The sequence below is a fragment of the Heloderma suspectum genome, chromosome 6 (genome assembly GCF_057233095.1).
Source record: "Heloderma suspectum isolate Gila_16-S chromosome 6, 16-S_ref, whole genome shotgun sequence".
Classification (NCBI taxonomy): Eukaryota; Metazoa; Chordata; class Lepidosauria; order Squamata; family Helodermatidae; genus Heloderma; species Heloderma suspectum.
In genome coordinates, this window is record NC_139463.1 from 52,465,223 (window position 1) to 52,487,968 (window position 22,746).

Below are 22,746 nucleotides of genomic sequence, written 5' to 3' on the forward strand. Positions count from 1 at the left end.
CACCAATGTTTCCAAGATGAAGGACATCATTCTAGGACACGTCATGTGAAGTTGCCACTGTTGCGACAGGACAGTGATGCGATCAGTCAGGATATTCTTAAGACAGCTGTGCTGTGTGTGCGTTTGGGATTTTTTTTCTCTTGCTCCCAGGCGTGTTTTTTGTCCATCGCTCTGTTGGACTTCATGATGCTTTCTGAATATAACACTCTTCTGCATTAGTGCTGTTCAGCTCCCAGGATCTTCGGCTACCCCGTGTAGGCTTCTAAATATCATGGGATGTGATGCTATGCAACAAAGAGCACACACAAGGAAGCGGCACAGGTGTGTTGCAGCGGCGCGCGCTATCCGCACGAATTACGACCACAAAGTGCTGTGCAGCTTTGCCCCACCCACCCCCAGAAAAATCCCAGCGGATGTCCGTGAGCTTACTTAGGAGAAAGCTCCACTGGATACCATAGGATTTGCTTCTGAGTAAACACGCTTTGGGTTGGGCTAGGTATGCGAGCCTGCCCTCCCAAAATCATCCCCAGCAGGCGCACAAACTGTCCCACGGAGACACAGGTGATTGCTGGTCAGCATTGGACCACCACACACTCCTGCCCCCCCACGCCCTGGGGGCGGGGGCCCGCGGAAGAAGAGCCAGCCTGCCGCCGCCGCAGACGGGCCACGCTTCGCTCGCCCAGGCCCAGCATGGGAGGCCTGGCGAGCAGGCGAAGCTGGGCCGAGGGCGCGGCAGCAGGGGGCGCGGGCGCCGGGCCGTGTTCTCCCGGCGCCGCTGGTCTAGAAAGCAACGGACGGGCTACCTTCAAGCACCGCACGCCACGCTGCCTCGCGCCCGGCCGGGCCCCGGCCGCGCGGGGGCCCGCCGCCCTGCTGCCCGCGCTTGCCGGGGCCGGAAGCCGGCCTCCCCGCCGTGCCAGGCCCGCAGCCCGCTGTCTCCCTCGCGGCGGCTCTCGGCTGGATGGAGCCCCGCCGGCCCGGCCCGGCCCGGCCGCGTTCCCGACCTCCTCCGGGCGCCGGAGAGCAGGGCGGGCGGGCGCCGCTCGCAGAACGGAGCTCCTCGGCGGGAGGGCCCTGGCCGGGCCGCTCCCGCCGTCCCCTCACGCCCAGCGCGCCCCGCTTCGTGCTTAATCGACGGGGGGCGCCCTGCCCGGCCCGGGACACCGGCAGCCGAGAGGCCGCGCAAGGCGCCGCCGCCGCCCTCAGAATGACCCCGGGGCCGGAATCGGGGGGGGCCGCGAGCGGGCCCCCGTGAGTTTGTCTCCCCCGAGGCAGACTTGCTGGAAGAGAGACACCTGCGAGCCTAAAGCAGGAGGCGCCGTTGCCGGTATGCCCCTGCCCACGCTTGACTCCTCCGCCGGCACGATCGTGCCCCCGCGCCGGGTAGCGGAGTCTGGCGCCAGGCTGGGCCCGGCCCGGCGCAGGCTGCTGCCCGTGGGGGAGCCACAGCTCAGCAGCAGGGCACACGCCCTGCTCGCAGATGGCTCCGGGCTCAGGCCCCAACGCCCCCATTGAGAGCAGCCTTCCCCCGCCTGATGGCCTCCAGACGTGTTGGATTGCAACTCCCGCCATCCCCAGCCGGCATGGCCAGCCATGGTGATGGCTCCTCGGTGCTCAGAAGGCATGAGGGCAAAATGTGTTTGGTTCACATTCTAATACAAGCGGCCCTGATTCTTGCTTCCCAAACTAAGATGTGAACCAGAACACCAAAAATTGCTTACAAAAATGCATGCACTGGGGGAAATGTATACCAAAATGCATATGAATTTTCATGTGGACTTCCCAAAAATTGCAAACTGCTGCGGAAATGGGATGGAATGAACTCGTGCTTGAGAAAATGCAAACTTACAGAAAACTAAACAGACAATGCTTGGAAAGACCACTGCTTTGAAGGGCTGCTGTCAATATTTTAATATTGCAAATTCATATGTAAGCTCACTGCGTAGCCTTACGAGAACCTCTCAGCCTACCTACCTACCAGGATTGTAGTGATGATAAAATTAGATAACCCCATGAAAGCCATTCTGAGTTTATTGAATACAGATGTTAATAGTAATAAAAATTGTGTGCCTCTTTTTACAGGGCAGGATAAACACCAACTGCCTTGTTGCAAGTTCATTATTAATTTCATCAAGCGGGCAGGAGAAACTGGGTTCGGGTTCCTGCTCATGAGGGAGCCACAGCTCAACAGCAGAGCATGTGCCTTACATGCAGAAAGTTCCAGGTTCCAAATTTCATCAAGTGGGCAGGAGAAACTACCAATGCTCTCTTTCAGGAAAGGTCTCCTTGGGGAGCCTGGGCATTTTTGCCCAAGGGTAAAGTGAAACGAACATCGGGCACTTCCTTACATTTTGAAGAGCCACGGACTGCAAGCTAGCAAAGTCTTAAATATAGTTTTTAAAGAAGAACTAAGTAGGTCCCAGAAAGGCCATTTAATGGGGATTCTCTCTTGCTGGTGTGAGAAGAGGAATCACATACTCACAGCACAATCCAATACAGGTCTGCTCACAAGGAAGTCCCACTGAGTTCAATGGGCTCACTTCCATGTAAGTGGCTAAAGGGTTGCGGCCCGACCTTCACATTGCATCAGGCCAGTGGTCTGCCAGCCCGCTAGAGCCTGGCTGGCAGCAGCTGCCACTGCCAGGGCCTCAGGCGAGATGCCCTTGTGGCCGGGCCTCCAGCCCCACCTGCTGTTTGCAGACTGGATCCAGATGTGCCTGTGGACAGGCCCCCGCACACGTGGGCTCCAGCTGCACATGCGCTCTTGCACGGCTCCAGTGGGGCCTGCTCAGAAGAGCCTCCCAGCGGGCTCCCCAGGGCGACCCTGATCTGCCTGCTGCTTTGCCACCCTTCAGGGCACACTGAGGCAGTTCCCTTATCCTGCCTTCTGCTAGGGTCAGTGCTGCCCCTATCAAAGGATAGGTCCATCCAGCAGCAGTCTACCTGCAGGCCAGACTGCACGATCCGGGCCATGATGCACCGCAGGCAAAGAATGGGTGTACTGTCGGATGGTGGCTACCGGGCAAGGAGTTCCAGGCGACTCAAATGAGTGAGCCGCGTGACACATGCTGAATACTGGAAACAAGTATATCAGGGGAGGTCCAGCGGGGCACATACAGAGAAATAAAATCCGTCTGACTTGAACGGCTGAGAAGTCCTTCCCAGGTGCAAACGTGTTCCCCTTTCAGATCCTGAGTATGAGCAAAGCCCACCCACCCAATAGGACCCAAGATCCTGTCTGTAACTGTGACAATCTTTACTGCCCCAGATGGCGGGGAAGAAACGAGCCACGCTGTAACTCATCCAGGGTCCTGTTTGGGCCCTGATGTTTCATCCTTGGCGTGGCTCTGTGTGGCCCAGATTGCTCATCCCCAGTTGCAGCCTGACAGAGGGAACTAAAGAGCTGTGGGAGAAAGGATCTCACGGGGCAGGAGAGGCACAATGTGCTGGAAGGGTGCAGGGAGACCTTCCAGGGAGCCAAGGACGAAGGGGCGGGGGGTAGAGCCTCACACATGCCTATGGCAGGGGGAGTTGGGGGGCGGTGGGTGGTGGTAGTGCATGTAACATATGCTCGCCATATTGTCTGTACTTGCACTGTTAAGTGTAGCCCAGGTAAGTTAGGGTTAAACGAACAGTTTTTTGACTGACTGGGGCATCACCCTGAGTGTCTCCTCGACCCAGAGAGTAAAAGGGGCTGAAGCTATGTGCCAGTGAGGACAACCGACCCAGCCGAGGAGACGTCCTGAGGGGGCTTCTCCGTTTCATCAGGTGGAACTTGCAGAAGGTAGAGCCCAGGGCAGGAGCGCCACCGTGCACTCTGATTCAAAGCCATCAGCTAAATCTTTGAGGCTTTACAGTTTTTTGTTTATTAAAAAAATAGGGTTTTAAATAAGCTGGGCTGAGAACCCTTGTTACTGGGTTCTTGAATTCTGACGCAGCACTGAGCCAGACATTCTCCATGCAGCCAGTGCTGTGCCTTGGTTTGATTGTTTTAACTTCCCCGTAACTATTCCTCCCCCTCCACTTTCTGCAACACACTTGCCAGCTTTCTGCAACACATCCATGGCAGCGAAAGGCCTCCTGGCAGCATCGCTGGGGCTGTTCGTCAACACCCGTCAAGGAGCGGCCTGGTCTCTGCGCAGGAGCCCATTACGGCATCATCCTCTAGCTAGTGAAGATGAATTGCTGCTCTGGAACGGGCCTCCTGGCGTAGCCCTTTCTTCCAAGGCGTGCGCGTGCACGAGAGGAATGGGTTTGAGTTGCAGAGGCAGATTGGATCAGAGCTTCTGGAGCAGAAACTGGATGGTGATGGAGGTGTAGCCGGCCAGCGGGCAGGCTCAAGGTTTCGTGCTGAAAGAGCAGAGCCAGAGCTGAAGCAAGCGGGACAAAACTTGGCCCCTCATCCCGGATGTGGGAAAGCTGCTCTGCAGAACAGATGGGTGTGGGGTGCGATGGTGGCACCTGCTTGCTCTCCCACCTCAGGTGTTGTACCTGTCGCTTGTGTTGTACCTGTCGCATAACGTCTCTTTAAGAGCCAAGCCAGCCTAAGCAGGCAATGTGAATGAACTGGAAGAAACAGTTCCGCTTTTGCAGCAGAAGCATGACTGAGTGGTTGGGCCTGTATAATCTCTTCAAGGGCCAGTACAGTCCTGGGCCTGATGGAACCAGAGCCAATTTTTAGTTACGCTGCACTTGTTCTTTTTCTCCAGCCCAAATTCTTCTGTCCTGGGTTCCCCAACAATTAATTTTTAAAAATTCTGGCGCGTGCTGCTGTTCTCGCATATGCAGTCATTCACCTTTGAGCTTCGGGGCAGTGGCTTTACAGCAGGGGTAGGCAACCTAATGCCCTCCAGATGTTTTGGTCTACAGCTTCCATCAGCCCCAGTCAGCGTGGCCAGTAAGGGATTATGGGAGTTGTAGTTTAAAACATCTTGAGGGCACCAGGTTGCCAACCCTTGCTGTACAGAGTCAAATAGGAAGCCTGTTCCCAGAGTTCCTTGCAGGTGAGCTGGAGTGCTGCAGAGTGATTCCTTGGCTGAGGACTGTAAACTGGGACAAGCAACAGCCCTGAGTGGGAGGGAAGAGGACTAGACCCCACACTGCTTTGAGCTCCTTAGAGGGAAAAAAAGCAGGATACAAATGGGATAAATACAAGTAGAATGAGATGCTCAGTTGCACCCAGCACTGAGGGGGACGTGGCATGCAGGAGACTGTCTTGTCCTGGGCCCTGGGTTATCTCTCTGTGGCCCTGAGTTTGGCTGAGCCCTAGGCCGGCCCCGCCCCTGAAGCTGAACAGTCTGTGCCCCTGCAACTGCGTGGGGCAGCACAGGGCCTAGGGCCAGCTCTGCTTCCATTACCAAGGCAGAGCGGCCGTCTAGCCAGAATTTTGCTGACAACTAGAACTGTAACTCTCTGGACAGTTGCTGGAAATGGAGAATGCGAATCCCTCCCTCCCTCCCAGATTTTCCAGATGTACAATTCTTGGTGTTCGGTGTGCATGTGTGTGCTGACAGTCTATCCTTCTGCATCACTAAGAACAATGCATGCAATTCCAGCATAATGTGCATGCTTGTAGTTGAAGGCTGTGTGCTGTGAAGGCCAATGCACGTGCACTATGCCCCATGTGGAGCAGGAGGCGGTTGGCACCATTTTGAGGGTGTGTATGGTGCTCTCCCAGCTGCTGGGCAGGTGATAATGCAGGATTCCTGATCTTCCTGGTGAACACAAGGAGGTCGCAGATGGAGGGGCCTCACTGCACATCCCCACTCCCCTCTCACTGGCAGTTTTTGAACAACTGAGTAGGGATGCTGTTCTTCCAACAAGGAGCTCTGGCCAGCTGATGGATGGTTTCCAGACAGATCTCATATCCAGCACTGCTCTGGGCCACACCTCGCTTAGCATTGTCGCTGTTGTCATACTCCACTGCGTTCATGGCAGGCACAACATTTGAACTCTGATCTCCCAGCCCTACAACTAACTTTCTACCTATGTGGCTTCCTTGCACCTGCAGCCAGAACCCGCTGGGCAGCAGATAATTGACATAACAGATCTAGAGAAGGATTACAGTCACCGAGAGGCGAGTTATTTTCCCCTGGAGACTGGAATAACTCTGATCCCTGGTAGAGACAGCAATTACATGGGATGCCGGTGCTCCTGAACTGCCATGGCTTATTTACGACTGTGACAATGTCAGGTCTTCCATCAGCGGTGCCCAGGGGTGGGTCGTTTAACTGATCATGGCAGAGGGGAGGGACACCCTACCGAACGCTGCTGGAAGTGGCGGTTCAGGAATACGGCTGAGCGGGAGGCTGCGCTCCACGCACAACTTCCCAGCACTCTCACTTTGTGATCCCCCTTCAACTAATTAACCACTTCTCATAATTTATAAAAAGAAGAAAGGTGAAGTACTTTCTCCAGGTTCTCAGAGTTCTTAATGTACGTTATCTAGAAGTCTAGATAGTTATTACAAGAACCCTGAAAGTTAGGCCACATTTAGGGGTTGAATAAAAGAGATAGTGGCTTATCAAGGGTCACTCCGCGGAGTTAAATGCTACAGTCAGAACCACTACACAGTCTTCCCCAACTTTGTGCCCTCCAGATGTGTTGGACTACAGCTCACATCACCCCCAGTTAGCATTGCTGGCAGTCATACTGGCTTGGGATAATGAGCTCATCTGGAGGGCACCAAGCTGGGGAAGGCTACATGACACTCTGGTGGGCCCTGTTCTCACCATATGACATTCTTGAATTCCAGTGCTTCTCTCTCATGGCACATTCTGAACAAAAATGACCACCATGTAAAATGCCAAGCTTTGCTTCCTCAACCACCACCAAATTAGGTATGAAATGAAGAACTCCAATACCTCCAAAAGAGAATTGGATACATCTCTAAAGGATAACTCGTGGTTTTCACTCTGACTGATGGCCGCTGTGGCCAGAAGGACCTCCCATGCCACAGATGTTCTGGGAACCTCTCCCATCCCTTGTGAGCACTACAGATTGCCACACTTGTGGGCACATTGTTTTATATAATGGGGTTGTGCCCAATAAAATTCCTTTTATGGTAATTTGACTTTTGGGTATGCCCAAGTCTGGCTAATTATGTATTTGGATTTGGGACAGGGCTGCTCAACCACAGAGACATTCTAGGAAACCTTCTAGAGTCCCAGAATTGGGGGGGGGGCTTCTGCAGAGAGAGCAATGGCCAACCGTTCTGGAGGAGGCACACAGAGACCTTTCAGCAGTCATGTTACTGTATGATATCCCACATATGCCAGGAGATCCAGTTGATTGGGAGTTTTCTTATGTCCATCAGCCACTGGGCACATGGGCAATGTTGTAAATTTATTTATTTATTTCTATACTGCCCAATAGCCAAAGCTCTCTGCGCGGTTTACAAAAATTAAAACCACAAAGCGAAGCATAAAACAATGTTGTTCAGTCCTTCAGTCGTGTCCGACTCTTTGTGACCCCATGGACCACAGCACGCCAGGCCTTCCTGTCCTCCACTCTCTCCCGGAGTGTGCTCAGGTTCATATTCATTGCATCGGTGATGCTATCCAGCCATCTCATCCTCTGCCGTCCCCTTCTCCTTTTGCCTTCAATCTTTCCCAGCATCAGGGTCTTTTCCAGGGACTTTTCTCTTCGCATTAGGTGGCCAAAATATTTGAGCTTCAGCTTCAGTCTCTGTCCTTCCAGTGAGCACTCAGGGTTGATTTCCTTTAAGATTGACTGATTTGACATCCTTGCAGTCCAGGGCACTCATAAGAGTTTTCTCCAGCACCACAGTTCGAAAGCATCGATTCTTCGGCGCTCAGCCTTCCTTATATTCCAGCTCTCACAGACATACGTTGCTACTGGGAAAACCATAGCTTTGATTATACGAACCTTTGTCGGCAAGGTGACGTCTCTACTTCTTACTATGCTGTCTAGGTTTGCCATAGCTTTCCTCCCGAGGAGCAAGCGTCTTTTAATTTCATGGCTGCAGTCACCATCTGTGGTGATCTTGGAGCCCAAGAAAATAAAATCTGTCACTGCTTCCATTTCTTCCCCTTCTATATGCCAGGAAGTGATGGGGCCAGATGCCATGATCTTAGTTTTTTTAATGTTGAGTTTCAAACCAGCTTTTGCACTCTCCACTTTCACCCTCAACAAGAGGCTCTTTAGATCTTCTTTGCTTTCTGCCATTAGGGTGGTATCGTCTGCATATCTGAGGTTGTTGATAATTCTCCCAGCAATCTTAATTCCGACCTGTGAATCATCCAACCCAGCGTTTCTAATGATGTACTCTGCATATAAGTTAAATAAGCAGGGCGACAATATGCAGCCTTGTCATACTCCTTTCCCAATTTTGAACCAATCGGTTGTTCCATCTCTGGTTCTTACTGTTGCTTCTTGACCCTCGTACAGGTTTCTCAGGAGACAGGTAAGGTGGTCTGGTACTCCCATCTCTTTCAGAATTTGCCACAGTTTGTTGTGATCCACACAATCAAAGGCTTTAGCGTAGTCAATGAAGCAGAAATAGATGTTTTTCTGGAATTCTCTTGCTTTCTTCATGATCCAGCGAATGTTGGTGATTTGATCTTCAGTTCCTCTGCCTCTTCGAAACCCAGCTTGTACTTCCGGTAGTTCTCGGTTCCCATGCTGCTGAAGCCTAGCTTGTAGGATTTTGAGCATCACCTTGCTGGCATGTGAAATGAGCGCAATTGTACGGTAGCTTGTACACTCTTTGGCGTTGCCCTTCTTTGGAATTGGAATGTAAGACCTTTTCCAGTCTTGTGGCCACTGTTGAGTGTCCCAAATTTGTTGGCATATTGAGTGCAGCTCTTTAACAGCATCATCTTTTAGGATCTTAAATAGCTCAGCTGGAAGACTGTCATCTCCGCTAGCTTTGTTGCTAGTAATGCTTCCTAAGGCCCACTTGACTTCACTCTCTAGGATGTCCGGCTCAAGGTCAGTGACCGCACTATCATGGCTATCAGGGACATTAAGATCTTTCCTGTATAGTTCTTCTGTGCATTCTTTCCAGCTCTTCTTAATCTCATCTACTTCTGTTAGGTCCCTGTCTTCTTTGTCCTTTATCATGCCTGTCTTTGCACAAAACGTTCCCTTGATATCTCTGATTTTCTTGAAGAGATCTCTAGTCTTTCCCATTCTATTGTTTTCCTTGATTTCTTTGCATTGTTCATTTAAGAAGGCCTTCTTGTCTCTCCTTGCTATTCTCTGGAAATCTGCATTCAGTTGGGTATATCATCCCCTTTCTCCCTTGCTTTTTGCTTCCCTTCTTTCCTCAGCTACTCGTAAAGCCTCATCAGACAGCCACTTGGCTTTCTTGCATTTCTTTTTCTTTGGGATGGATTGAGTTGCTGCCTCCTGAACAATGTTACGGACCTCCATCCATAGTTCCTCAGGCACTCTGTCTATCAGGTCTAATCCCTTAAATCTATTTGTCGCCTCCACTGTATATTCATAAGGGATATGATTTAGGTCATACCTGAATGGTTTAGTGGTTTTCCCTACGTTCTTCAATTTCAGCCAAAAAAATTTTTGCAAGAAGCAGCTCATGATCTGAGCCACAGTCAGCTCCAGGTCTTGTTTTTACTGACTGTATGGAGCTTCTCCATCTTTGGCTGCAAAGTACATAATCAATCTGATTTCGATATTGACCATCTGGTGATGTCCATGTGTTTGCTATGATCAGCGTGTTCTCTTGGCAAAACTCTATTAGCCTTTGTCCTGCTTCATTTTGTACACCAAGGCCATGCTCTCCTGTTATCCTGGTGATTTCTTGACTTCCTACTTTAGCATTCCAATCCCCTATGATGAAGAGGACATCTTTTTTGGGTGTTAGTTCTAGAAGGTGTTGTAGGTCTTCATAGAACCGATCAACCTCAGCTTCTTCGGCCTCAGTGGTTGGGGCACAGACTTGAATTACTGTGATGTTGAATGGTTTGCCTGGGATTCATACTGAGATCATTCTATCATTTTTGAGATTGTACCCCAGTACTGCTTTTCCCACCCTTTTGTTGACTGTGAGTGCTACTCCATTTCTTCTAAGGGATTCTTGCCCACAGTAGTAGATATGATGGTCACCTGAATTAAATTCGCCCATGCCTGTCCATTTTAGTTCGCTGAGTCCCAAGATGTTGATGTTCAATCTTGCCATCTCATGTTTGAACACCTCCAGCTTGCCTTGATTCATTGATCTGACATTCCAGGTTCCTAAACAATATTGTTCTTTACAGCATCGGATTTTCTTTTCACCAGACACATCCACAGCTGTGTGTCCTTTCGGCTTTGGCCCAGCCACTTCACTCTTTCTGGCGCTACTTGGAAATTCCCTCTGCTCTTCTCGAGTAGTATATTGGACACCTTCCGACCTGAGGGGCTCATCTTCCGGCGTCATCTCTTTTAGCCTTGTGATACGTTCCATGGGGTTTTCTTGGCAAGAAAACTGGAGTGGGTTGCCATTTCCTTCTCCAATGGACCACATTTTGTCCGAACTCTCCGCCTTGACCTGTCCGTCTTGGGTGGCCCTGCACAGCATAGCTTATGGCTTCACTGAGTTACGCAAGCGCCTTCGCCACAACAAGGCAGTGAGCCATGAAGGGGTATAAAACAATATAAAATATGAAAGCTGAAAACCACAATATAACAGTACAACCAGAATAAAACCTAGCACCAATGCAGAGATTTAAAATACAGATTTAAAGCACCAGAGCTAAAAGACTCGGAAGCTAAAATGCTAAAATATTGGAAGAATAAAAAGGTCTTCACCTGGTGCCAGAATGAGTCCAACGCTGATGCCAGGTGAACTTCTCTAGGCTCATTCCACAACCAGGTGCCACAGCAGAAAAGACCCTCTTCCTGGTAGCCACCCACCTCACTTCCTTTGGCAAGGGCTCACGGAGAAGGACCACTGAGGATGATCTAGGGTCTGGGCAGGCACATATGGGAGGAGGCGATCTTTCAGATAACCTGGTCCCAAGCTGTTAAGGGCTCTGAATGTTAACACCAGCACTTTGAATCGGGCCTGGAAATAGACTGGCAGCCAGTGCAGCTGGAAAAGTACTGGCATAATATGAGCTCGCTGGCCAGTCCTCATTAACAGTCTTGCTGTCCTATTTTGGACCAGCTGATGTTTCCAGACCATTTTCGAATGCAGCCCCACGTATAACACAATCCAGACGAGAGGTTATCAGAGCATGGATAACTGTAGCTAGGCTATCTCTGTCCAGATAAGGGTGCAGTTGGTATACCAGCCTAAGCTGATGAAAAGTGCTTCGTGCCACTGAGTTTGCCTGTGCCTCAAGTGACAGTTCTGGGTCCAAGAACCTGCAAACTATGAACCTGATCCTTTAGGGGGAGTGCAACCCCCTCCAGAACAGGTTGAACACCTAGCCGGGCAGACGAACCACCCACTAATGGTATCTCCATCTTGTCTGCATTGAGTTTCAGTTTATTGGCCTCATCCAGTCCATTACCATGCCCAGACACTGATTCAGAACAGCCACTGCCTCACCTGAGTTTGATGAGAAAGAGAATTAGAGATGGGTGTCATCCGCATATTGATGGCACCTCAGCCCACACCTCTGGATAACCTCCCCCAGCAGTTTCATGTAGATGTTAAACAGTGTGGGGGATAAAATAGAGCCCTGTGGAACCCCATGGCACAATTGCCATGGCACAGAGCAATAATCCCCCAGCACCACTGTCTGGAATCGGCCATCCAAGTAGGAGCGGAACCACTGCAGTGCGGTGCCTCCAACTCCCAACCCAGACAACCTATCCAGAAGGATACCGTGGTCGATGGTATCAAAAGCCACTGTGCGGTGCAGAAGAATCAACAGGATCGCACTCCCCCTGTCCCAGCAGAGTTCCTCCCACAAGGCGACCAAGGCAGTTTCCTTTCCAAAACCAGGCCTGAAGCCCGACTGAAATGGATCTAGATAATCCCATTTCCTTCAAGAGTGCCTGGAGTTGTCCTGCAACCACCTGCTCCAGCACTTTGTCCAGGAAGGGGATCTTGGCCACTGGCCTATAGGTGTTAACATCGCCCGAGTCCAGCTTAGGCTTTTTCAGGAATGGCCCAATTACCGCCTCTTTTAAAGAGGCTGACACCACTTCCTCTCTCAGGGGGGAATTTACAACCTCTTGGACCCAGCTGGACATCCCCTCCTTGTTTGATGTGATAAGCCATGCAGGGCAACAGTCGAGCACACAGGTGGTCCATCGGACTTGGCCAAGCACCTTGTCCGCATCCTCAGGCCTCAGTTACTGAAACTCATCCAATAAAACTGGACCAGACGGTGCTCTGGATGTCTCTACTCATGGAACTGCATTTACTGTGCTGTCCAATTCATGACAAATCTGAGTGACTTCATCTTCAAAGTGCCGTGCAAACCTGTCACAGTGTGCTACCGAGGGTTCCACAGTCCCCCTCCCTGGCCCAGAATGTAACAGGCCATGACCTACTCAGAAAAGCTCTGCTGGACGACACTGAGAAGATGCAATGCTGGTGGAAAAGAACTGTCTCTTTGCCACCCTTGCCGCCACAGAGTAGGCTCGATAATGAGCTCTATCCTGTGTTTGGTCAGACTCAGCATGAGTTTTCCTCCACCGGCGTTCTAGCTGTATCCCCTCTTGCTTCATTGCCCTCAGCTCAGGTGTGTACCAAGGAGCTGGCCAGGCTCTGCTCAGAGGGAGAGGGTGCTTGGGCGTGTCAACCGCCCGAGTCAACTCTGCATTCCACAGAGCGACCTGGGCTTCAACAGGAGCACCAGCCATACCGGCAGGAAAAAAACCCAGAGCCCTCTGGAATCCATCAGAATCCAGTAGTCTCCGGGGCGGACCATTTTAATAGGCCCCCCATCCTTGCAGAGGAAAATAAAGTGACAACCATGATTTATTCATTTGAACTATTTTTACCTGGGGTGCCCATGTGTCCGATTTTACTGAGAACAGTCCTCTATTTAAAGGGCTGTCAGAAGATAGCCCTTTAAATAGAGGACTGTTCTCAGTAAAGTCGGACACATGGGCACCCCAGGTAAAAATAGTTCAAATGAATAAATCATGGTTGTCACTTTATTTTCCTCTGCAAGGGTGGGGGGCCTATTAAAGGGCTGTCAGAAGACAGTCCCCTTCATGGCTCACTGCCTTGTTGTGGCGAAGGGGCTTGCGTAACTCAGTGAAGCCATAAGCTATGCCGTGCAGGGCCACCCAAGACGGACAGGTCATGGCAGAGAGTTCTGACAAAATGTGGTCCACTGGAGAAGGAAATGGCAACCCACTCCAGTATTCTTGTCAAGAAAACCGCATGGAACGTATCAGAATGCAGAGTTCCAGAGAATAGCAAGGAGAGACAAGAAGGCCTTCTTAAATGAACAATGCAAAGAAATCGAGGAAAACAACAGAATGGGAAAGACTAGAGATCTCTTCAAGAAAATCAAAGATATCAAGGGAACGTTTTGTGCAAAGACGGGCATGATAAAGGACAAAGAAGGCAGGGACCTAACAGAAGCAGATGAGATTAAGAAGAGGTGGCAAGAATACACAGAAGAACTATACAGGAAAGATCTGAATGTCCCTGATAGCCATGATAGTGCGGTCACTGAACTTGAGCCGGACATCCTAGAGAGTGAAGTCAAGTGGGCCTTAGGAAGCATTACTAACAACAAAGCTAGCGGAGATGACAGTATTCCAGCTGAGCTATTTAAAATCCTAAAAGATTGTAGCAGCCATATCAGGGGTCAGACTAAGTAGCCTCATGCAGTCTCATGCTTCATGTTCTTGCTGAGCTCTTTCTCCCTTGAATATATTGTTGTAAGCTGATGAGACACAGGAATTCCTTATCTTGTCAAAGGTCATACAATTGTATATCTTGTTTTCTGCTGTTCTCTCCTTATCATGGCTACCCTATAACCCAGTTCTTGTATTATAAACAATAGTGCTAGGAGAAGAAATGTTGAGGACTGCAACCCCACGCGGGAGGGGGAGGAGGAGCCGTTTCATATGTGTCACAATGTCTATAAAAACAATGTGCTGATGTATTTCGGGGCTTCTGGTTCTTTGGAAATGATTCCAGCCTTAAGCCTGCGCGTTAAATAAAGAATCTCTTTTTCCTTCACTCCGTGGTCTCTCTGACTCTGGGTTCTGCAACATAAATGGTGCCGTGACTCGGATGCGGCAGGCTCTGAGCCAGACAGGTGGCAGTTGCCTGCTCTTGATCGCCGCACCGGGAAGACGAGCTCGGCGCATGCCTCCCTTTCTTGGCGCCACCGACCTTTTTGTCGAGTGAATGGGAGAAGACCTGCACCGGGATCGCCCAAACGGCACCGAGCAGCAAGAGAACCTTGGGAAGCGGAGGAAGGAACTTGAGCCCTGCCTGTATCGCAGCTGCAATTGAGTTGAAACCCACATTGGAAGCCTTCAGGAGAAAGGCAAGTATATGGGAAAAAGAGGGCCCCGCCTTTAGGGAGAAAGGCCACTGGGCAGAAAAAAAGAGGGCCCCGCCTTATGAAGAAGGTCAGTGTTGGTGGTATACGTATACAAAAGAACCTACTCCTTGCGGGTAGAAGGGGGGCCTGATCACACCCCCGAGTGGGCGCCAGTACCTAGCACGCCAGTACTCAGTAGGAAGCTGAAGAAGCTGGGGAAGCCACTTTCCGCTCTGGTAAAAAGTGGAAAAAGTGGGTGGCAGGGACATATGGATGCAGTGGAGAGATTGATGATTGTGTGAGTGGCTACTGCGGTTTCTGATGCATACCGTTGACTGTCCGGGTGCCCAGGCCAGTAGCAAAGTGCGTGGTGTGTAAAATCCTCTTGTGTCGGCCAGTGAGACCCCTTACTCACTGACCAATTCCCATTCCCTAATTGTGTCTGTCTTCAATTTAGGAGGGAGGCTATGGGTGGTGGGGGAAGCAAACCTTGCACCCCCTTGAGATGTATGTCAAACAAAGAAGGAAAAATTTAAAAAAAGATTCAGAATAGAGAGAGAAAACAGCAAAAAGCTCAAGGTCGAGCTGAGAGGAAAAAAAGAACAAGATCTGAGGCTGTTAATTAGAAAAATGTTGCAGGACAGTCTGGCTTTTAATAAAGCGTGGGAGCGTGGGAGTGTAAGGCCAAAGAAGTAGCTGTTAGCCTAGCGCGCCGAGAGAGGGGGGGCAGGAAAATTGCCCACAACGTTCTGAGTTGTGCAACATCATCACCTCGCCTAATTGAGATGAAATCCCTAAGAAATGGAAACTGAAAATGAAGACCCAGAAGATGAAGGCAAAATAGAAAATAAAGGTGAAGAATCAGCCCCCAGAGCACAGGCTAGACCCCTCTTCGAGTGAAAAGTGTGCCATAAGACTGGCCCAAAGCAGAATGAAGCGGAAAGACCATGTTGAAGATCTCTGTCAAGGTAACCGTGTTTAGCTTTGAACTGTGTTAAAATTGCATAGAGCCTGTAGCTACTGACCATCGGCTATATGATTTCTGAAGAGCGTAACCATTAAGCTTTTGCCGTGGGATTCCCTGCAATGAAGAAATCTCACTGATTTGAGAGTCCAGTGTTACACTGCCTAAGTGTGTGTGCTGAAGAGACCGAGAAACCAGACAGCATGTTCCTGGCCAAGCCAAAATCACGCTACTACCATGCTCCTAAAAGCTGCAATAAACTGTGTAAGCTGGGAGACCCAACCTGATTGAGAAGAAAAGAAGATATTGGAGCAACTGTCTTAAAAAACAATGAGATCTGTGTAGCTGGCTGGCTGACACTGTCAGTGATGTTACAACTTTAAATTAAGACTGTTTTCCTGTTTGAGACCCCAGCGAAGAAAGCTGACCCGAGTTATTTGTTGCCCGTGCCAAAGCAAGAATTTGGCTGCCCTGTACCTCGTCGTGTCCTGTTTTAAGCTTGGGATTTACAAATACAGACAAACTGAGAAGCTTGCCTTTGAAGTCCTGCAAATCACCCCACCGCCTCCCCGAAGATTAATGGCTGCCTGAAAAATGCAAGTATAAAGCGATCCCCATCACGCCCCAGCGTCCTGAGTTTCGGCACTCAGTGTTTCAGTGCTTTCGTGTACCAGGCTAGAAGAGAAAAAAAAAAGAGTAAGTTTTTTAAATGTCTGTGAGAACCTGACAGTAGAATAAAATTTACAGAAGAGTTGCCCAAGTTAAAGCGTCACGGCTAGAGAGCTGAGCTGTGCCGCTCTGTTTAGACAGAGGCCTTGCTAAAAAGTTAAAGGCCCTTGTCTGTCAGAAGGGGTGTAGGGCCACACTTCCCCTTTTTAAACTGATGCAAAAGTGGAGAGCCTTTGCTGGAAACATTGCATCTTCATTGCCCAGAGCCTTCTCTGTTTGCCTCCATCATCATCTGGGCTTTTTAGAGACACTCTGCACATGAACTAAAATTTTAAATTGTCAAAGACTTGCCATGGACAGTGCTGTGAAGCTTTTGATAAACTTGAGCTCTCATCACTGTGGACCGTGTGTCTGTGTACAGCTCAGTGTACAGCAGGCTGAGTTTGATCTATGACTTTTAGATTTCCTTCTGCCAGAACTCATGCAGCATAGAGTTGCCGATGCAAAAATGGTGACCTAGAACTCTTTGCGTGTGTGGGTATGCCCGTCCCTTGATTTTAATGGGCCCTGAGCTTTCAGCCAGAAGAGCAGTATAATTGCTGGATCTGCTCCATCATGCCTTACCGTGCTAAAAGTGCTTTCTATTCATTGTGTTAACTTGCAGAAAAAGTTTGTTGTGTATATTTTATGATTTCTTAGATATCATAAAATATATGTAATATTTGCAGATTAGTGTTAGTTGCAACTCCAAATAATACTAAGTGTGGTTCCCAATAGATGACAAGGAAAGAAAGACAAAAGCAAGTAGAAAAGAAGGAAATAGAGAAAGTAGAAGACAGATAGAGAAGAGAGAAAAAAAGAAAAAAGAAAAGGCAAGAGGCAAAGAAAAAAAACATTTGTAGAAAAGAAGGGTGGCCATAGTTGCCCCCAGGGTAAATTAAAAGCAGCTGATTGTGCCTGGAGCTTATTACCTGGGGTAAAGTAGCCACAATAATGTAATAGTACTTTAAAATGAAGAAAATGTAACTAGAAGGAGAAGAAGAGCCTATCCCAAATGTGTGTCATTGGGACTAGTGTAAGGCAGAAAGGTTTAAGTAAGTGAGTTTAACTTGAAAAAGACAAATAAAGAGACAAGGCTGGTGCATAGAGAGGAAAGTTTTATATAAAAAGTTTGAAACATGATCTGCAATACAGGCAGATCAGCAAAGAAAAAGAAAGCAAAAGAAAGAGAAAAAAATTGTCTTCCCATACTAATGAATAAAAGCACCTTGGGAAGCGAAGTTGTTTACAGGAAGCTGTGCCTGAGAACCAAACACTTCTAGCCTATGCTGAAAATGCTTGCTAGTGTTGTGTTGCCTCATGGGTAACATGTATGGTATAAAACCCATTTAGCCCAATAGCTCGTGGTTAGAGAAGCTGTCTGATCCAACCATTAAGTACGCCTGTGTGCTGTAAGTTACCCAATAAAGTCTCCTTGTAAGTAAACCCCCCCGCTGGAATCCCTAAACACAAGTGGGGCTAGAGCGCCTCACCCAGTATCAAACCCTGCTGTTAAAAGCCGTAAAGGCAGGTATAAAGAAGTCAATTAATATGACCAAAGTGTCTAAAGTGCTGCAAGGTGCCACCGAGGCCCCAGAGCGTACTTGGAGCGTCTTTCAAATGCCTATCGCCAGTACACCCCCCTCCCTCAACCCAGAGGCCCAACAAGATGTGGACGAAAGAAGAAAAGAAGAAGACCCGGCAGAGGCAGAAGATTCTTCAAAAAGAACCAGTGTGCCCAGTGTGGACAAGATAGACATTAGTGGCATGAATGCCCAAATAAAATAAATCAAATACAAAAGAGAAAACCAAAGGGGCCAGAATGGGCGAACAGGGAGACAGCTTGAGAGGGGCCGTGACATTGACTTCATAATTGACACTAGAGCGGCATCAAAAGCAAGCAAACCTTAGCCTTAAACAAGAAGTCCAAACACTGAGCAAAGTTCTTCAAGCCCAGCGTTGCTTTGTCTTAAAAAATAAGCCATTCCCATCACGGAAGTTCATCCTTTCCAACCAAGAGTTAAAGTATGAGTTAAAGAGGAAAAAATAACCCTTTGACTCCCAGATGGAGAAGACTGAAAACTGTCATACTTTCCACCCCCACAGCTATGAAAGCAGCTGGAGTTAAACCCTGGATACATTGGACACGAGTCAAGAAAGCGAGAGGGGGAAAGTAGACTGTAAACAGAAATCCTGAAAATCCTTTAAAAATCATTCTAAAAAAGCAGTAAGAAGACTCAGGCTAGACCTTACTGTGGACACACCGGGAGACTGTCCCCCTGCGTACGGTCAGACCTGCAACTGGAGAATTGAAGAAGGGGACTACACCCTGCTGCAGCTTGCCAGGTGAATAGCTGCCCAGCGTATGGTCAGATCCCAAAGAAGATCAAACATGCGTGTTGTAGTGTTAGTAGTGTTGCATTGTGTTTCCTTAATAAGGTGCAAAAAAGGGCGTCTGCCCCTGGAAAAAAAAGTTTGTCCCAGTGATTTGCTGATAATTACTGGCTTCACCTGGCTAACATCACGAAAGTAAAACATTTTTGTTTGCCAAGAGGTATACCTGCAAACAGGCTTATTAGCTCTTGCCTAATACCTGTCTGTAGACATCCTGGGAAAATTCAAAAAGATACCATGTTAAGAGTTTATGGTGTAAGTTTAACTTATTCCCAAAATGCTAATTGGGGCATGGTTGCAAAGATCCTACCCCCTACAGAGTTCACTCTACGCACCCCAATCATTGCTGAAACAAATGCTACGTGTGCACGAATGCTTAATTGTCAAAAATTTTTCCAGAAAATATAAAGCTATCCCTGGCCCCCTTCCACTGTAATAAAATTCAAAACATATCTTTTAATGATGCCCACATACTTTTGCCTCATGGATGGTTTTAGACATGTAGTTCCCGCACTTAGTCATTCATTCCTGCCAACTTGTCTAATAACCACCCATGTTGCCTCAGCCGCCTAGTGCCAATTCTTCCCCTGTAGCCCGAGAAAATCCGTCGACGGCAGCCTCGAGCACTCCAACTAACTAAAAATTGTAATAGTCATGTGCAGTTATATTCTGACTCAGAAAAATTGGCCTTAGCAATGTCACTGGTTGGGGTTCCAGGTTTAGCCTTGGCTAATGGTCTAAAGATCAACCGGTTAGCTTGCAGCTTAGCCAAAAGCATAAATGCCACCTCACGAGCATTGTCATTGTTAAATAAAGAGTTGCGTGATCTAAGAGGTGCGGTTCTAGAAAACAGAGCTGGTATAGATTACCTCTTCCTTCTTCATCATTTAAGTTGTGAGACACACCAAAAGCTCTGTTGTTTTAACTCAACTGATAATGGCAATGCTGTAGATGAACAGATCAACAAGCTGCACAATATAGTAGCTAACAAAACAATAAGACAAAACAATTAGCTCAATTAGTTAACCCCTTGGCTTCCAGATCTTAGCTGGCTTGAAGCATTGTTCATCCTAATTCTACCAGTGTTGTTCATAAAGTTCTGTTATGTCTCTGCGTTCCTTGTCTTATGCGCTGTTTAACCAATCTGTTTTATGTCTCAGCTAGTAAAACTGCTGCCCTCTATGATCTAATAGCCCAACAAGAGGCTAAGTAATATGTATGTCACAAAAAGCTTTGTATAGTTATCAGAAATGCTATAATTGTAATGAAATTATGTATTTAAGGGGGGAATGTAGTGTTGCAGCTACAGTAGCAGCCATATCAGGGGTCAGACTAAGTAGCCTCATACAGTCTCATGCTTCATGTTCTTGCTGAGCTCTTTCTCCCTTGAATATATTGTTGTAAGCTGACGAGACACAGGAATTCCTTATCTTGTCAAAGGTCATACAATTGTATATCTTGTTCTCTGCTGTTCTCTTCTGTTCTCTCCTTATCATGGCTACCCTATAACCCAGTTCTTGTATTATAAACAATAGTGCTAGGAGAAGAAATGTTGAGGACTGCAACCCCACGCGGGAGGGGGAGGAGGAGCCGTTTCATATGTGTCACAATGTCTATAAAAACAATGTGCTGATGTATTTCGGGGCTTCTGGCTCTTTGGAAATGATTCCAGCCTTAAGCCCGCGCGTTAAATAAAGAATCTCTTTTTCCTTCACTCCGTGGTCTCTCTGACTCTGAGTTCTGCAACAAGATGATGCTGTTAAAGTGCTGCATTCAATATGCCAACAAATCTGGAACACTCAACAGTGGCCACAAGACTGGAAAAGGTCAGTTTACATTCCAATTCCAAAGAAGGGCAATGCCAAAGAGTGTTCAAACTACCGCACAATTGCGCTCATTTCACATGCCAGCAAGGTGATGCTTAAAATCCTACAAGCTAGGCTTCAGCAGTATACGAACCGAGAACTACCGGAAGTACAAGCTGGGTTTCGAAGAGGCAGAGGAACTAGACATCAAATCGCCAACATTCGCTGCATCATGGAGAAAGCAAGAGAATTCCAGAAAAACGTCTATTTCTGCTTCATTGACTACGCAAAAGCCTTTGATTGTGTGGATCACAACAAACTGTGGCAAATTCTGAAAGTGATGGGAGTACCAGACCACCTTACCTGTCTCCTGAGAAACCTGTACGAGGGTCAATGATTTGACCCCCTTGCAGTCCAGGGGACTCGTAAGAGTCTTCTCCAGCACCACAGTTCGAAAGCATCAATTCTTCGGCGCTCAGCCTTCCTTATAGTCCAGCTCTCACAGACATACATTACTACTGGAAAACCATCGCTTTGATTAGACGGACCTTTGTCGGCAAGGTGATGTCTCTGCTTCTTACTATGCTGTCTAGGTTGGCCATAGCTTTCCTCCCGAGGAGCAAGCGTCTTTTAATTTCATGGCTACAGTCACCGTCTGCCGTGATCTTGGAGCCCAAGAAAGTAAAATCTGTCACTGCTTCCATTTCTTCCCCTTCTATATGCCAGGAAGTGATAGGGCCAGATGCCATGATCTTAGTTTTTTTAATGTTGAGTTTCAAACCAGCTTTTGCACTCTCCACTTTCACCCTCAACAAGAGGCTCTTTAGATCCTCTTCGCTTTCTGCCATTAGGGTGGTATCGTCTGCATATCGGAGGTTGTTGATAATTCTCCCAGCAATCTTAATTCCAACCTCTGATTCATCCAACCCGGCATTTCTCATGATGTACTCTGCATATAAGTTAAATAAGCAGGGTGACAATATGCAGCCTTGTCGTACTCCTTTCCCAATTTTGAACCAATCGGTTGTTCCATCTCTGGTTCTTACTGTTGCTTCTTGACCCTCGTACAGGTTTCTCAGGAGACAGGTAAGGTGGTCTGGTACTCCCATCACTTTCAGAATTTGCCACAGTTTGTTGTGATCCACACAATCAAAGGCTTTAGCGTAGTCAATGAAGCAGAAATAGATGTTTTTCTGGAATTCTCTTGCTTTCTCCATGATGCAGCGAATGTTGGCGATTTGATCTCTAGTTCCTCTGCCTCTTCGAAACCCAGCTTGTACTTCCGGTAGTTCTCGGTTCGCATACTGCTGAAGCCTAGCTTGTAGGATTTTGAGCATCACCTTGCTGGCATGTGAAATGAGCGCAATTGTGCGGTAGTTTGAACACTCTTTGGCGTTGCCCTTCTTTGGAATTGGAATGTAAACTGACCTTTTCCAGTCTTGTGGCCATTGTTGAGTGTTCCAAATGTGTTGGCATATTGAGTACAGCACTTTAACAGCATAATCTTTTAGGATCTTAAATAGCTCAGCTGGGATGCGGTCATCTCCGCTAGCTTTGTTGTTAGTAATGCTTCCTAAGGCCCACTTGACTTCACTCTCGAGGATGTCCGGCTCAAGTTCAGTGACCGCACTATCATGGCTATCAGGGACATTCAGATCTTTCCTGTATAGTTCTTCTGTGTATTCTTGCCACCTCTTCTTAATCTCATCTGCTTCTGTTAGGTCCCTGCCTTCTTTGTCCTTTATCATGCCCGTCTTTGCACAAAACGTTCCCTTGATATCTTTGATTTTCTTGAAGAGATCTCTAGTCTTTCCCATTCTGTTGTTTTCCTCGATTTCTTTGCATTGTTCATTTAAGAAGGCCTTCTTGTCTCTCCTTGCTATTCTCTGGAACTCTGCATTCAGTTGGATATATCTTCCCCTTTCTCCCTTGCTTTTTGCTTCCCTTCTTTCCTCAGCTACTTGTAAAGCCTCATCAGACAGCCACTTGGCATTCTTGCATTTCTTTTTCTTTGGGATGGATTGAGTTGCTGCCTCCTGAACAATGTTACGGACCTCCGTCCATAGTTCCTCAGGCACTCTGTCTATCAGGTCTAATCCCTGAAATCTATTTGTCGCCTCCACTGTATATTCATAAGGGATATGATTTAGGTCATACCTGAATGGTTTAGTGGTTTTCCCTACGTTCTTCAATTTCAGCCAAAATTTTGCAACAAGAAGCTCATGATCTGAGCCACAGTCAGCTCCAGGTCTTGTTTTTACTGACTGTATGGAGCTTCTCCATCTTTGGCTGCAAAGTACATAATCAATCTGATATTGATGTTGACCATCTGGTGATGTCCATGTGTAGAGTTGTCTCTTGTGCTGTTGGAAAAGAGTGTTTGCTATGATCAGCGTGTTCTCTTGGCAAAACTCTATTAGCTTTTGTCCTGCTTCATTTT

At 48.1% G+C, this 22,746-nt stretch overlaps 1 protein-coding gene across 1 annotated transcript in view; it reads right to left on the bottom strand.

Moving 5' to 3' along the window:
- Positions 1-22,746, bottom strand: part of C1QL1 (complement C1q like 1) — a 58,124-nt gene that overhangs the window by 19,224 nt on the left and 16,154 nt on the right. The gene's annotated exons all lie outside the window — the stretch shown is intronic.